The sequence below is a fragment of the Mobula hypostoma genome, chromosome 2 (assembly GCF_963921235.1).
Source record: "Mobula hypostoma chromosome 2, sMobHyp1.1, whole genome shotgun sequence".
Lineage (NCBI taxonomy): Eukaryota > Metazoa > Chordata > Chondrichthyes > Myliobatiformes > Myliobatidae > Mobula > Mobula hypostoma.
The window spans coordinates 84,861,333-84,873,773 of NC_086098.1; the positions used below are offsets into that span (position 1 = coordinate 84,861,333).

General features: G+C 47.0%; 1 long non-coding RNA gene across 1 annotated transcript in view; it reads left to right on the forward strand.

Annotated features, from left to right (window-relative positions):
* LOC134358955 (uncharacterized) overlaps positions 1-12,441 on the forward strand; it is a 39,482-nt gene that overhangs the window by 10,679 nt on the left and 16,362 nt on the right. The window lies entirely within an intron of this gene.

The following is a 12,441-nucleotide window of genomic DNA, read 5'->3' on the forward strand; positions in this document are numbered from 1 at the left end:
CCATTTACTTTGTACTCTGCCTTGGAGTTTGTCCTTTCAAAGTGTACCACCTCGCACTTCTCCAGGTTGAACTCCATCTGCCACTTCTCAGCCCACTTCTGCATCCTATCAATGTCTCTCTGCAATCTTTGACAATCCTCTACACTATCTACAACACCACCAACCTTTGTGTCGTCTGCAAACTTGCCAACCCACCCTTCTACCCCCACATCCAGGTCGTTAATAAAAATCATGGAAAGTAGGCGTCCCAGAACAGATCCTTGTGGGACACCACTAGTCACAATCCTCCAATCTGAATGTACTCTCTCCACCACGACCCTCTGCCTTCTGCAGGCAAGCCAATTCTGAATCCACCTGGCCAAACTTCCCTGGATCCCATGCCTTCTGACTTTCTGAATACGCCTACCGTGTAGAACCTTGTCAAATGCCTTATTAAAATCCATATAGATCACATTCACTGCACTACCCTCATCTATATGCCTGGTCACCTCCTCAAAGAACTCTATCAGGCTTGTTAGACACGATCTGCCCTTCACAAAGCCATGCTGACTGTTCCTGATCAGACCATGGTTCTCTAAATGCCCATAGATCCTATCTCTAAGAATCTTCTCCAACAGCTTTCCCACCACAGATGTAAGGCTCACTGGTCTATAATTACCTGGACTATCCCTACTACCTTTTTTGAACAAGGGGACAACATTCGCCTCCCTCCAATCCTCCGGTACCATTCCCGCGGACAACGAGAACATAAAGATCCTAGCCAGAGGCTCAGTAATCTCTTCCCTCACCTCGTGGAGTAGCCTGGGGAATATTCCGTCAGGCCCCGGGGACTTATCCATCCTAATGTATTTTAACAACTCCAACACCTCCTCTCCCTTAATATCAATATGCTCCAGAATATCAACCTCACTCGTATTGTCCTCACCACCATCAAGTTCCCTCTCATTGGTGAATACCGAAGAGAAGTATTCATTGAGGACCTCGCTCACTTCCACAGCCTCCAGGCACATCTTCCCACCTTTATCTCTAATTGGTCCTACCTTCACTCCTGTCATCCTTTTTTTCTTCACATAATTGAAGAATGCCTTGGGATTTTCCTTTACCCTACTCGCCAAGGCCTTCTCATGCCCCCTTCTTGCTCTTCTCAGCCCCTTCTTAAGCTCCTTTCTTGCTTCCCTATATTTCTTAATAGACCCATCTGATCCTTGCTTCCTAAACCTCAAGTATGCTGCCTTCTTCCACCTGACTAGATTTTCCACCTCACTTGTCACCCATGGTTCCTTCACCCTACCACTCTTTATCTTCCTCACCGGGACAAATTTATCCCTAACATCCTGCAGGAGATCTCTAAACATCGACCACATGTCCATAGTACATTTCCCTGCAAAAACATCATCCCAATTCACACCTGCAAGTTCTAGCCTTATAGCCTCATAATTTGCCCTTCCCCAATTAAAAATTTTCCTGTCCTGTCTGATTCTATCCTTTTCTATGATAATGCTAAAGGCCAGGGAGCAGTGGTCACTGTCCCCCAGATGCTCACCCACTGAGAGATCTATGACCTGACCCGGTTCATTACCTAGTACTAGATCTGGTATGGTAAATGTGTCCTTTGGGTCAAATCAAATCAATTCAGTGAGAACTGTGCTGGGCAGCCTGCAAGTATGCCCAAACTTCCAGTCTCAACAAAGCATACCCACAATTTACCTAGCCTAACCTCGTCTTTGGAATGTGGCAGGAAATTGGAGCACCTGGAAGAAACCTGTGCTATCATGTGGAGAATGTACAACTCCTTGCAGAGAGTGGCAGAAGTTGAACCCCAATCTTGCAGCTGACACTGTAATAGCATTAGACTAACCACCATGTTACAATTCCTTTCTCTCATTCCACCACACTCCTGGGCCAGATAAAGCACTGATTTGGGTATGGTGTAGTTAAGGAATGTAATTGAGTACTGATGAAATGGAATTATAGGTAATCATTTGTTTTGCCTTGTGTAACAACAAAGCCAGAACCTGAACAATATGATTCTACGCAATATCTTGCCATGATCACCATTCAGGTTGAGCATATTTGAGTGACATGCATGATTTCAGCAATAGGTATAGAAGGATATGCAGCAATGTCAGCAGCTGCCACACCAGCATGACTTGTCTCTGCACAATTATGTATGTTATTTTCCCTAAAGGACAAAATTTAGCAAGAAAGCTAATAAGAATTATTTATAATCAAATCAAATGATGTATTAATGTAAAGTCATAATTTTTGTTATGAAGTTGTACACATGGTATTTTCCTGTTTCATAACCCTGTGTGTGAGTTTCAGTACCCGATGTGTACCTGGAGTCTGACTGCGTTAAGGCTGCTCACTTTCACTTTGACCCAACACCTTGATAATCTATGGAAAGGTCTTGCCTCTAGAAAGGATAATTGAAGGAGCAACTTGGGGTGGCTGCCAGTGGGAGGTGAACTGGTGCTATTGTGAGATTGGAATGAGAATTGGGTTATTGTTGTCACATGATCTGAGGTACATCAAAAAGCTTGTCTTCACATTTATGGACCAGACTCCAGGGAGGAGATACAGGAGCCTGAAGACACACACTCAATGTTTCAGGACCAGCTTCTTCCCCACCGTCATCAGATTCCTGAATGGACAATTTTTAAATCTCTTTTTGCACTACTTATTTAATTTATATTATATAAAACAGGTGTGTATGTATATGTGTGTCTGTGTGTGTGTGTATATATATATATATAGTAATTTATAGTTTTTATTTTTATGTATTGCAACGTGCTGTTGCTGCAAAACAAGTTTCATGACAAAGGCCAGCGGTATTAAACCTTATTCTGACTCTACGGACTCACTTCCAAGGACTCCACAACTCATTTTCAGTATTATTTACTTATTTAAAAATTATTATTATTATTTGGGTTTTGTTGTTTTGCATTTGCGCAAGATGTGCTGATTGCTTTGTTTCAGATTTCCAGTATCTGCTGGGTTTGGTCTGAGGAAGTGTTGAGACCATGTGCCGGATAGGATAGGATTCGAGGAGCGTTTCAGATGTGGAGAGGGAATCGCCACCTGAGTCAAGCCTGTATCAGAAAGGACAGGTGCTCACAGAGGGAGTTCGACAGGTTAGCGGAAGGCATAGCGGTCAGTGGCGGAGTGACAGAATTGAGGAACAGAGGAGCGTGGAGATCTCAAGGGGGTTGTAGGAAAAATGAAAATGACAGGTCAGAGGTGAACAAAGTTTCAGGTGTTAAAAGGAGTTTAACACCTGAGGGAGCCAACATCTGGAAGATCTTCTACCAAAAGTCTATAAAACAATAAGGCATAGGAACAGCATTAGGCCATTCAGCCCATCGAGTCAGTTTACCAGTCCATCATGGCTGATTTATTATCCATCTCAGACCCATTCTCCTGCCTTCTCCCAGTAACATTTGACACCTTTACTCATCAAGAACTTGCCAACTTCCGCTTTAAATGTCCACAATGATTGGCTTCCAGAGCTGTCTGAGACTATGAATTCCACAGTTTCTCCAAAATTCCTTTCATCTCTCTTCTAAAGGGATGTCCTATTCTGAGGTTGTGCCCTCTGGTCCTAGACCTTCCCATTATTAGAAATATCCCTTGAAGAGAAATATCCCCTTCCTATTAGAAATGGATATATATCCCTTCCCCATCCAGAGCAGGCCTTTAAGATTTGGTAGTTCCTTCACATTCTTCTAAACCCCAGCGAGTACAGGTTCAGAGCCATCAAATGCTTTTCATGTGTTAACCTTTTCATTCCTGTGTACCTAGTCTGGACCCTCTCCAATGGCAGCACATCCTTTATAAGATAAGGGGCCCAAAACTGCTCACAATACTTCAAGTTTGACCAATTTCTGATGGGGAAAAGGTGTAGGATTGGGGTTGAGAGGGATAATAAATTAGCTGTGGTGTAGCAGACTCGATGGGCCAAATAGCCTATTTCGGATCCTGTGCCTTATGGTCTTATAAAGCCTCAGCAGCCTGGCTGCTGGTTTTCATTGCAGGCAAATCTACGCTGGCACAATTATAGAGACTGTCTGAGGAGCAACATGTGACAGGGTGTGATTAACCCACACCCCGTCTCTACTTTCTTAGAAGTTTGCAAAGATTTGGCATATCATCTAAAACTTTGACAAACTTCCATTAATCTGTGGTGGAGAGTATATTGACTGGTTGCAGCACAGCCTGGTATGGAAACACCAATGCTCTTGAATGGAAAATCCGACAAAAAGTGGTGGATACGGCGCAGTGTGTCACAGGTACAGCCCTCCCCACTGCTGAGCACACCTACGTGGAGCATTGTCAGAGGACAAGGCAGAGTAACTGTTCAGCTCAAACTAGAGGGCTGCAGGGTCAGCTTCTGTGCTGTCGTGCTCTCTGATCCCACGATGGGAAGATCACCAGCAGAGCTTCAGAGAAAATGGTGTCCCCTCTGAAATTCAAAAGAACTGTGAAGAGGGTCTCCTACACAAGCTTGCACTCTCATCTCCCATATCAGTGAGATCAGACTCTATGTCTTTGACCATGACAATATGAGGAAGAGGGTGTTTGAAGAGCAGTCTGGCTCACAGTTTGATGGGGCAGAGATCCTGGTGATCTTAGCACAGAAAAGCAAAGACATAATGCTGAGGCTTCACAAGGTATTGGTCAGACTGCACTCAGAGTATTGTGAGCAGTTTGGGACCTTTATCGAAGAAAGTATGTGTTGTCATTGGAGAGGGTTCAGAGTAGTTCATGAGAATTATCCCTACAATGAGAGAGTAATTATCTCAGGAGCATTTGATGGCTTGGGGCCTGTACTCACTGAAGTTCAGAAGAACGAGGGGGAATATCATTGAAACCTATTGAATATTGAAAGGCTTAGACACAGTGGGATAGTGCATGTGTGTGAGGGAGAGAGAGAGAGAGAGCGTGTGTGTGTGTGTGTTAGAGCGAGAGTGTATGTGTGAGTGTGTGCGCACGCATGCGCGTGAGAGATTGCGAGTCTGTGCACATGCGGGAAAGTGAGTTTGAGGGAGAGTGAGTGTGGGAGAGTGTGAGCATGCGTGCGTGCGCGGCGTAGAGTGAGCGTGAATGAGGGTGTGCAGGATAGTGTGAGTGTGTATGTGTGCGAGGGAGAGAGAGAGGGAGAGTGTTTGTGTGAGGGAGAGTGATAGAGTGTGTGTGTGTGTGTTAGAGCCAAAGTGTATGTGTGAGTGTGCACACACAGGAGAGTGCGAGTGAGAGTGTTTGAGGGAGAGTGAGTGTGGGAGAGTGTGAGCATGCGTGCGCGTGCGGCGTAGAGTGAGCGTGAATGAGGGTGTGCAGGATAGTGTGAGTGTGTATGTGTGTCAGGGAGAGAGAGAGAGAGGGAGAGTGTTTGTGTATGAGGGAGAATTGTAGAGTGTGTGTGTGTGTTAGAGCAAGAGTGTATGTGTAAGTGTGCGCATGCACATGTGTGTGAGAGATTGCGAGTGCACACACGGGAGAGTGTGAGTGAGAGTGTGTGTTTGAGGGAGAGTGAGTGTGAGAGAGTGTGAATGTGTGTGCGCGTGGGAGAGTGTGAATGTGTGTGTGCACGCGTGGGAGAGTGAGTTCACTGCATGTGTGCGAGGGAGAGTGTGAGTGTGTGCACGAGTGTGAGTGAGGGAGAGTGCGAGTGTGTGTCAGAGTGTGTGTTTGAGGGAGAATGATTGTGCATGTGTGGGAGAGTGTGTGAGTGTGCGCATGGGAAAGTGGGCGGGCGTGAGGGTGTGCAGTATAGTGTGAGGGAGAGAGTGTGCGTGTGAGGGAGGCAGATTGGGAGAGTGTGTGTGTGTGTGAGGGAGAGTGGTAGAGTGTGTGTGGGTGTGTTAGAGCGAGAGTGTGAGTGTGCGCGCGCATGCACGTGAGATATTGCGAGTCTGTGCACACGTGGGTGAGTGAGAGTGTGTGTTTGAGGGAGAGTGAGTGTGGGAGAGTGTGAAAGTGTATGTGCACGTGTGGGAGAGTGTGAATGTGTGTATGCATGTGTAGGAGAGTGTGTGTGTGGGAGAGAGTGTGCACACGCATGGGAGAGTGTGAGTGCATGTGCAAGAGAGGGAGATTTTGAGTGTGTGTCAGAGTGTGTGAGGGAGAGTGAGTGTGCAAGCACGCGCGAGGGAGAGTGTGAGTACGTGTTCGAGTGAGGGAGTGTGCGAGTGTGTCAGAGTGTGTGTTTGAGGGAGAGTGAGTATGGGAGAGTGTGAGCGTGCGTGCGCATGGGAAAGTGAGCGTGCGTGCGCGCGTGGGAGAGTGTGTGGGCGCGCGTGAGGGTGTGCAGGACAGTGTGAGTGAGGGAGAGTGTGTGTGTGTGTGTGTGTTAGAGCAGGAGTGTATGTGTGAGTGTGTGAGGTACAGTGTGCGAGGGACTGGTGCATGTCGGGCAGCATGTGACTGAACATGTGTATTTGTTTATTTTGAGAGGTTCTTCAACCATGTCATTCTGCAGATTAACAATGGAAAACCTCTTCATTGCTGCCTGCATTTCCTGTGTGTAGTTTATAAAACAGCCAGCTGCTGTTGCAGCTGGCCTGGTCTCACCCCACAGCCACCTCAGTGATGTAAACACCAGCCGATGCAGAGTGGATAAGGTTTACTGCGCTGCGCATCGCGTCTCTCGGTCCCACATGTGACTGTTTATCAGCAACACTCCATCTTTACGTCAGGCCTAGTTTCCTACTCCCCATCAATAAGGCCAAAGGTCACCGTTTCAAAGGAACAAGGCTGGGGCAGGGCAGGGGGGAGGGGAGCTAAGGGGACTTTCCATGACTAATGTTTGCAGCCCACGCCTCCCCTTTAGAACTGGTGTAATCGGATCTGGCAGCTCTGCGTGTGGCTGCTCGCAGCGCCCAGCAGCAACGCTGATCCTCAGCTGAAGAGACGGGGCCTCCAGCTCCCGCTCCCGCTGGACCCAGTAGATGGGCCGATCGGCAGCTCAGGATACACCTGTGGGAAGAGACTCCGCCTTTGCTCCCACTGAGGTAGCCTGACCTCAGAGCCACAATCACTGACATACATCATGAAATTTGTTGTTTAGCGGAAACAGTACAGTGCATTACACATAAATTGCAACGACCCGACTCCTGAATGACGGTGCCTGAAGGTGGCATTGATCATGAAGGGCCCTCACCATCGAGGGTGTTATTACAACCATCAGAGAGGAGGTACAGGAGCCTGATGACACACGTACAGCTTCTCGCTCTCTGCCATCAGATTTCTGAGAGGCCCATGACCATATTGCTCCTTTTTGCCTCGTTTAGTGATTATGTATTATAGTAACCTGTACAATAAGCTGAAATCTACTTTTGCTATGATCTTAACCTTACTGTCTACCTACACTGCACTTTCTCAGTAGCCGTTACACCATCTAGTTATTTATTCTTCTGCTTATTTATCTATCTGTGTTGATATGGCCAAACACTAATTCCCGTTCCCATTCCAATGTGTCGATCGACTCAGGGTGGAGTAGCAACACCTTGTGTTCTGTCTGGGTAGCCTCCAACCCGATGGCGTGAACATTGATTTTTCTTCTGGTAAACAAATGCTCCCCCCTCCATTCCCCATTCTAGCCTCTTACCTCCCCTCGCCTGCCTGTCAGTTCCCCCTTCTCCCATCATCGCCTCTCCTCTCCGATTCTTCCTTCCCACCACCTGGTTTCACAAATCACCCTCCAGCTAGCCTCCTTCCCCTCCCCCCACTTTTTATTCGGCTGTCTTTCCCGCCTTCCTTCTCAGTTCTGAAGAAAGGTCTCGGCATGAAACGTCAACTGTATTCTTTTCCATAGATGCTGCCTGGCCTGCTGTGTTCCTCCAGCATTTTGTCTGTGTTGTTTTGGATTTGTAGACTTCCTCGCATTTGTGATGAACAATTTATGTGTTTGTTTGTTTGTTTATTTATTTATCTATCTATTCATCTATTACCAGTTCCTAAGGTTTTTGTAGCCGGGGGTGGTAATGGGGACAAGCTCCCACTACCTATTAAATGCTCCCAATGCTGTATGTCTCAAATAGCCTCTGACTACCAAGTCCAGCTCCTGGCCTTCACGTGTGGCTTAGCGAGTAAGCCTTGTGGAACCATTTCTGCTGACAGGAGAAGGGGCAAAGGAAGGTTCTTGGTGCCTTAAAACCGGTTGCTTCGGGCAGATGGGGCTTGTCAACCATGGTTGACAGCTCATCTAGAAGGAAAACTCTGATCTCAAACCTCCACTTGCCATGGGAAAGTACTCACTCATGGGGAAGGCTTCGGGAATAAACCCCAAGGAAAAATCCGGAGCTGGAGTCCCTAAGGCAGTCTTAAGTTGAGTTCAGTATTGAGTGGCACCTCTGCAATGCCTCTCGTGTCAAACACCATCAGTCTCTGATGTTCCTTTGGATTCATCAACTGCATGAAGAGGGGGAGCCCGCTGCATACGCAAAAACTTACTCTCCACATCGTACTTCCCTGGTTTGTGTACTGGTTTGCATATCATGTAGACAGCCAGGCGCGTGGCCAAGTGGTTAAGGCGTCAGTCTAATGATCTGAAGGTCGCGAATTCGAGCCTCAGCTGAAGCAGCGTGTTGTGTCCTTGAGCAAGGCACTTAACCACACATTGCTCTGCGACAACACCGGTGCCAAGCTGTATGGGCCCTAGTGCCCTTCCCTTGGACAACATCGGTGGCGTGGAGAGGGGAGACTTGCAGCATGGGCAACTGCCGGTCTTCCATACAACCTTGCCCAGGCCTCAGTCAACATCGAAAATCGATGGACAGCCGAAGAAGAGACAGGCAGGATGCAATATCCATGGTCGAGCGGACTGATGGAAGGCCTGCGAAGCTGTGTATTATCCATTTATCTGTCCAGTTCTTTAGAGATACAGCAAGGTAACTGGCCCAATGAGCCCACACACCCAGTTACACCACTGCAAGTGATTAGCCTACTGACCCATATGTCTTTGGAGTGTAGGAGAAAACCACAACACCCAGAGAAACCCACATGATCACGTACGAACTCCTTATAGACAGCAGCAGGACTTGAATCCAGGTCACTGTAATGAGTCACACCATCCAAATCACTCCTCGTTGTTTTAACTTGTTCTAACTCAATGCACTGAATGCAATGATTTGATCTGTTGGATCTGTATAACAACCAAACAAGGTTCTCACTGCACCTTGGTACATACGACAATAGTAAGCCAATTCCAATTCTAATAAACAACTTGCAGCCAACGTTCCTGCTGGCAGGACAGAGTTGGAAGCATCGGCAGAGTCGATGGACTATATTTGGAAAAGGTGGATTGGGAACAGTGAGAGAGGAAGAGGGGCAACCGGGTTCATGAGTGTGCAGAGGATTGGGTCCCAAGGGGGAGGGAGAGGATAGTGAGAGAATTGGGAGTGGAGAAAAGAGGGTATGGATTGAGATCTGGAGGGAGGAGATAGGGATAAGAAAATTCTGAGGGGAGCAAGGGCAACGTAAGACCATAAGACATAGGAGCAGAATTAGGCCATTCAGCCTATCGAGTCTGCTCTGCCATTCCATCATGGCTGATTTATTATCCCTCTCAACCCCATTGTCCTGCCTTTTCCCCATAACCTTCGACATCCTTACCAATCAACAACCCATCAACCTCCACTTTAAATATATTCAGTGACTTGGCCTTTACAGCCGTCTGTGGCAATAAATTCCACAGAATCACCACCCTCTGGCTAAAGAAATTCCCCCTCATCTCTGTTCTAAAGAGACATGGGTGCAGAGGCCTGGGATTGTGGAGGGAGAGTGGACCTGGAGAGGAGATAGTGGAGCAAGAAGAGATGAGAGAACATCAGGAGCACTGGCAATTTTGATGGACTGACTATGACAGAGAGAGGGAACTGGATGAGCAAAGACTGGGAGAAGGACTAGTTGATCTGGAGATAGGACACGACTGTGGACATCTTCAAAAGATGATCCATCAAAAAGGAGGCATCCGTCATTAAGGACCCCATCACCCAGGATATGCCCTTGGAGTCACAGTATAACTCTTGTCTATATTGAATTCCATCTACCATTTTCAGCCCATTTTGCCTAGCTGGCTCAGATCCCACTGCAAGCTATAATAGTCTTCAACCCTGTCCACTACACACCAAATCATGTTGTCATCTGCAAATCTGCTGATCCAGTTAACCACATTATCGTTCGGATCATTGATATAGACAACAGACAACAACACTCAGCACTGAACCTCCACTAGTCACAGGCATGCAGTCGGAGAGGTAACCCTCTCTTACCTCTCTTCACATTACTGCCACCAGGGAGGAGGTACAGGAGCCCGAAGACCCACACTCAATGTTTGAGGAACAACTTTTTCCACCTCTGTAATCAGATCTCTGAATGATCCATTTTATGTACTGCGGCCACAAAAACAAATTTCATTACAAACATCAGTGATCTTGATTCAGATTCTGAGAGGATGGAGGGCAAGGGAGAGGGAATGCGAAGATGGTCTACGAAACATCAGAGAGGATGGAATGGTTTGATTGAAGAAGTGAGAGAAGGGGAGATCAGGAAAGCAAAGTGCAGGGACAACAGTTTGGAGGGAGGATGGAGTGTGTGAGAAAGGAGAAGTCGGTCTCTGGCTGCAGGCTGGACTACTTCAGCCCCTCTCTGATGCCCTGCCCTCCCAGATTCTTATATATCCTTAATATACCTGACTCCACCACCAACCCTGGCAGGGCATTCCATGTTTCCAGCACTCCCTGTGTAAAATACCTACCTCCCTAATATATCTGACTCTGGCAGCACGTCCCGGCATTTACCAATTCTAAGTTTTTTTTGACAGAGAACCCACCTCTGATGTCTCCCCTATACTTTCCTTCAATCACCTTAAAATTAAGCTCCCCTTGTTTTTATTAATGCCTGCGTCTTGGGAAAAGATGTCTGGCTATCTACTCGATCTGTTGTACACCTCTAACAAGTCACCTCCCATCCTCCTTCTCTCCAAAGAGAGAAGTTCTAGTTTGCTCAACTCATCCTCAGAAAAGATGCTCTGTAATCCAGGCAGTATCCTGGTAAATCTCCTCTGCACCCTCTCTAAAGCTTTTTGCTGGGAAATAGAGTTTCCCCACTTTACTTCTCAGTAAGAAGCTAATCACTCTTTTTCAATTTTTCACAATAGGCCTTTCCTACTTTCTTGGGTTGCTTTGATTTCTAAACAAATTGAAAATTCATCCAGCAACAAGACAGTGTATCTTTCTGAACGCCCTGGAGCCCTGCCACATCTCTGTGGTGTCTCAGCAAAGGACACAATAATCCCAATCTGCGCAATAACAGATGAGGTTTCTTGTGCCCTCCCACCAGACTTTGAATGAATGGGACAGCTGAAACTCCCATGGGCATTACACAGCATCACTTACTAGCACACTCAACCAGGCCAGATCCCTGTGCTTGACATGCCTCATACTGTAGCTGAACAAAGACCCAGATGTATTGTAGCTTTAGAGAGGGTGCACCGGAGATTTACCACCATGCTGCCTGGATTAGAGATAATGTCTTGTGATGAAAGTTTGAGTGAGCTATGCTTTTCTCTTTGGAACGAAGGAGGATGGATGAGAAGTGACTTGATAGACCATAAGATCCAAGAGCAGAATTAGGCCATTCAGCCCATTGAGTCTGCTCTGCTATTCAATCATGATTAATTATTTTTCAACCCCATTCTCCTGCTTTCTACCTGTAACCCTTTAACCCCTTGCCATTCAGGATCCTAGCAATCCCTGCCTTAAATACACTCAACGTCTTGGCCTCCACATTCCCTTGTGGTGACAAACTCCACAGATTCACCACCCTCTGGTTGAAGAAATTCCACCTCACTTCGGAGCTGAAGGAGATAAGAAAGACATTGACTGAGTGGACAGCCAGTGCCTTTTCCCAGTGTAGCTAATGAGAGGTGATTGGAGGAAAGTATGGGGAGGATGTCAGGGGTGTGTCTTTTACACAGAGAGTACTGGCTGCACGGAGCTTCCACTCTTAGATGGGAAACTGGAGGGCTGTGTAGGAGGGAAGGGTTAGATTGATCCTTGGGTAGGTTATAAGGACAGCACAATATAGTGGGCCGAAGGGCCTGTATTATGCTGTAATATTCTATGTTCACCCTCTCCAACTCTGCCACACTAATTTAGAACTAGAATTGTTTAGCTCTACTGGGCTGCCCTGCCTTCATCAGGTAGCCGTTGGCCAATATGCAACCACCCAGCTGGGACGGGGTTCCTATAATCATCCCCCGTGTAGATGTGAGACGGTGCAATAATCCGAAACGTCGGTAACATTACACCTTCCCACTGTTGAGGCTTGTGGATGAGGGCTGTGGCTGACGGACCTACCCACACATTGGCAGGCATGGCCAGGCGTTCTGTGTCCTCCATCCGTATTAATCAAACCCCCACCTTCGTTAGACCCTGGCCA